This window comes from Bos grunniens, chromosome 19 (assembly GCF_055505025.1).
Source record: "Bos grunniens cultivar Pamir isolate PY7600 chromosome 19, Bosgru_T2T1.0, whole genome shotgun sequence".
Classification (NCBI taxonomy): domain Eukaryota; kingdom Metazoa; phylum Chordata; class Mammalia; order Artiodactyla; family Bovidae; genus Bos; species Bos grunniens.
In genome coordinates, this window is record NC_141183.1 from 13,422,836 (window position 1) to 13,427,682 (window position 4,847).

A 4,847-nucleotide genomic window follows, 5' to 3' on the forward strand; every position below is an offset into this window, starting at 1 on the left:
GCCTGGTCACTGGTCCCGAAGCTAAATCTTCCGAGATCACAAATCCGACATCATTCACTGTAAGTTATCAACATGTTGAGCAAAGAAAGCAAGTTACTGAAAAGCAGACCCACGTGCAGTTCACTCTGCACAAAGCTCAAAGCAGGCAGACTCAGGAACCCGCTGTTCAGGGATGCATACCGACCTGGATGCAGACAAGTAAAACAGCACAGAACTGGCTGTGCTGTTGTGCTTAGTCGCTCAGTCTGACTCTGCGACCCCATAGACTGTAGCCTCCAGGCTTCTCCATCCATGGGATTTCCCAGGCAAGAATACTGGAGAGGGTTGCCATGCCCTCCTTCAGGGGATCTTCCCTACTCAGGGATCAAATCTGCATCTCCCATCTCTTCTGCATTGCGGGTGGATTCTTTACCTGCTGAACCATCAGAACTGGAGATGGTGGTTTCTCCTGGAGCAGGGTTGTCGTCTGCAAGAGGGGAGGGGCCTGTGTGGTCAGCTGAAAGACCCCCCCACCCCAAGGTTGTAAATGTGTCCCCTTGTATGGCTGAAGCAACTTTGCAGGTGGGATTACTGAATTTGAGATGGGGAGAGGATTGGGCTCTAAATGCCATCCCTTGGTAAGAGGAAGACAGGGTGTCAATGTGACCCTGGAACCCTGGAGGCAGAGATTAGAGTGGTGTGGCTATGAGCCAGGGAACAATGGCAGCTTCTAGAAGCTGGAAGAGGCCTGGAACTGATTATTTCCTGGAGCCTCCAGAAGGAGAAACCAGCCATGCCCACACCTTGATCTTAGCTCCTTAAGACTAAGGGCTTCTGACCTCTAGAACTGTGAGAGAATAAATATATATTGTAAATCACCACAGCCAGTGATTCAGTACATCATGTAGCAGGCTGAAGACTGGCCCTCAAAGATATCAGGTCCTCATCCCTGGAACCTGCAAATATTACCTTGTTTTGGAAAAAGAATCTTGGCTGCTGCTGCTAAGTCACTTCAGTCGTGTCTGACTCTGTGCGACCCCATAGATGGCAGCCCATCAGCTTCCCCCATTAAGGACCTGAGATGGGGAGATAACCCTGGGTTATCTGGATATGCGCTGAGAGCCATCACATGTGTCCTTAGAAGAGGAAAGCAGAGAGAGGTTTGATTCACTTAGGAAGAAGGCCATGTGAAGACGGACACAGAGGTCAGAATGATGCAGCCACAAGCCAAGGTATACCCGAGGTCACAGAAGCTGGAAGAGGCAGGAAAGATCCTTCTAGAGCCTTCAGAGAGGTCACAGCCCTGCCCACACCTTCACATCAGCCCAGTGGTACCCATTTCAGACTTGTGGCCTCCAAAACTGTGGAAGAATATGTTTCTACTATTGGTAAATTTGTTACAGCAGCCACAGGAAACTCAGAATACAAGAGCAGTAGGAAACTATTACAATAAGCAGAGGGCTTTGGAAATAAAGTTGTTTCATATGATACAGTGTTTCACTAGTAAAACAATCTAGCTGCTGCTGCTGCTGCTAAGTTGCTTCAGTCCTGTCCAACTCTGTGCAACCCCATAGACAGCAGCCCACCAGGCTTCACCGTCCCTGGGATTCTCCAGGCAAGAACACTGGAGTGGGTTGCCATTTCCTTCTCCAATGCAGGAAAGTGAAAAGTGAAAGGGAAGTCGCTCAGTCGTGTCCAACTCTTCGCGACCCCATGGACTGCAGCCCACCAGGCTCCTCCGTCCATGGGATTTTCCAGGCAAGAGTGCTGGAGTGGGTTGCCATTGCCTTCTCCGAAAACAATCTAGAGAACCTTCAAAAAGCTACCATCCTTACCCCTGATTTCTGAAGTGGACCAAGGAACAAAGATAAAATTGGGGTGGGGGCGAGGAATCAAGAAACCAGGAGACAATGCTGGCTGGCTTTGAGCTACACAAGGCACTGTTCTCCAGTAGAAGTAGGAAGTCAGCTTCTGCCAGGGCAGACAGGTGTTTTCTCTCACTGTGATGAGTCAGCTGAGTTCCTGATGATCTCTGATTGACAGCAGTGACAGCACCTCTGGGCTGCCTTGCCTAGGAAGGGTAAAGGTTGAAGCAACTACCTTCGGACCAAAGTGGACTATGGAACTTCCTCGTTGTCTCTGTCTTCCTCTCCGCAGTGACTCAGAGGCCTCTGTGCCTCGGCTGGTTCCACTGTTCTCATGGGAAAGTAGAGTGAAAGAAGCAATAGTCCACACTTGATTTCTAGACTGAGGTAGGGAAGGGACAGTAGGATTTAAAGCCAAAACTTGATGGGCAGAAATCAGCCTTATTTGAGAAGAGCAATATGTGAGATTTCAGAGATCCGAAGAAGGAGGGCACCGACCTAAATAATCCATCAAAGCTGGAACAGATGGAGCCAGACCCCGACTGTTGAGTTTAGGCTGGTTGGAGAGCAAAGGCTGGGGATCGAGGGTCAGAGGTGAGGAGGGGCAGGGCCAGCCCGACCCTCCCCAGGGCAGGGATCCCTATTGGGCACCCACTGCCTATATGAGAGATGGCTCCCATTACTACCATCAACCCATCTGCCTGCTGCCAGCAGGAGCATCTGCAATAACAACCGCCCTGTTCTGAGGCTTTGTCAGCTTCAACCACTAGGTCAGCATATTGACGACACCCCTGGTGGAGGTTGGGGCCCCATGGGAAGAGAGGTCCAAGAGCACGCTGACGACACCCCCAGTGGAAGTTGGGGCCCCGCGGGAAGAGAGGTCCGAGAGCACATTGGGAGCAGGGAGTGAACATGGGGTTCCACCCTCCTGGTGTGTTAGGGCATATCCCCTGCCCCCCATGACAGCTCGGCTACCTCCCTCCAGTTCCCCAATACATGCAGCTTCATGCTTGCTTTTCAAATCCACATTTACTTTGATGACACACTTCTCCCGCAAAGGGAAGCATCTCTATCTCCTTCTCTTTGGCAAAACAAATATTATCAAGCCCGTAATTGACATTTTTTGCAGATTCAATATTTGCCTGGATCATCTCTCATCAAAGTTGTAAACTCCGTGTCTAGGAAATTATTCTGCATTGCAGTAATTTTCACAGGGCAATTGAAGACATAATTGTACATAATACATTTTGAATCTAGATGCTTGAAAAGACAATTACAAACAGCTGGGACACAATTTGGTGTTCTTGTTTCTACTAGGGGGTGGATTTGGCCAGGGGAGAAGCCACAGGAGAAAATGGTAAAGTTTGAGAACAGTTTCTCCAGGGCTCAGTTTACATTTCAGTTATGATTTCGGGGTGCTCACCACCAAAACATGCATACTTGTACTTCATACATTCTATACCGCATGAGCCATGCTGTCATTTCACAAGTGAAGCTGTCCCTTCAGTCATCTCCGACTCTTTGTGATCCTATGGACTGTACCCACCTGGCTCCTCTGTCTATTGGGATTCTTTAAGCAAGAATACTGGAGTGGGTTGCCATGCCCTCCTCCAGGAAATCTTCCCAACCCAGGGATCAAACCGAGGTCTCCTGCATTCATAGGCAGGTTCTTTACCACTAGCGCCACTGTATTAGGGTTTATTTCACAGGAATGCCACTTTGATAGCACTTTCTACTATGAAGCATAACTTATTTTCTTGTGTGAGCCCTGGAGCTGCTATAACAGATTGCCACAAACTGGGGGGCTTAAAACAACAGAAATCTGCCTCTCACAGTTCTGGAGACCAGAGTCTGAATCCAGGGGTGGGCAGGGCTCTCTTCTGCCTCTTCCAGCTTATGGTGGCCCCAGGGGTCCTTCAATTAAACAATGAAAAGGGACAGAAGGGGCCTGGTTTAGCCTTGAGACCAGGCCTCTCTCCCCAGCCTCCTCCCCTCCACCTTGGGAACCTACCCCTTGTATATCTGTGTACCCTTCAAGGGTGGGGAGAGGGGCTTGTGTTCAGGATGGACTCCTCCTCATTTCTGCTGGTCGCAGTCAGGGAAGTGACACCCCACCTCAGCTGTCTGGCTTCAGGGTCAGCAGGTCAGCCCTTCACTCTCCTTTCTCCAGCCACTGCCCAACGGAGAGAAGGATGTGACAGCCCTCCCAGGCCCAAAGCCCCTTGCAGAGGGACCGTCCCCTCCAGGCTTACCTGCTATGCCCTCACCTGCTCCCCTGTGGACATTTGTCCCCTTCATGCCCAGGGGGCTGGGTGACCAGCAGCAGCTAAGCTCATTCCTCCCCTCTGGGCCACACCTCCACCATCTCTGAAGGTGTCACTTTCTTTCAATTTCTAAAAACCTATAAATCAGGGACTTCCCTGGGTGTCCAGTGGTTAAGACTCCATACTTCCACTGCTGGGGGTGTGGGTTCAATCCTTGGTTGGGGAACCAAGATCCCACATGCCAGGTGGTACAGCCTCAAAAGCAAACAAAAACTATAAATCACCAACAGAAACCAAGGACATCTGGGTATTTTCTCTTCTCTGAAAGTTATTTTTTTAATCCATTGTTGCATCTTCCATCTGCCACAGAGAGTCAAACCATAGAACCAGGAAGGAGGCCCTGCCAGGAGTGTTGGCAGAGTCAGCTCCAATCTTGACGTCACTCATGCTGGGCAGTGATGCCCCATGCATTGGAGCCAGAGCACCTCCCACTCTTCCTGTATAGACACAGGCTGGACAGCTTCCCCTTTGGGCCCCACTGTCTGCCTCTGCGTTCTTTTCAGGAAAAGGCATCCTTTCACTCCGTGGTTCAGGTCAGGGACACAGCCCTGTTGCCAATGCCAGGTACTAGCACTGACTGTGGTTAGGGTTAGGGTGTGGTAACTGAAATAGGCAATAAAGCAAACGGGATCAAGGGTGATGGAAGTACACAAAACCAGGAAGAAGCAGCCCACGAGTC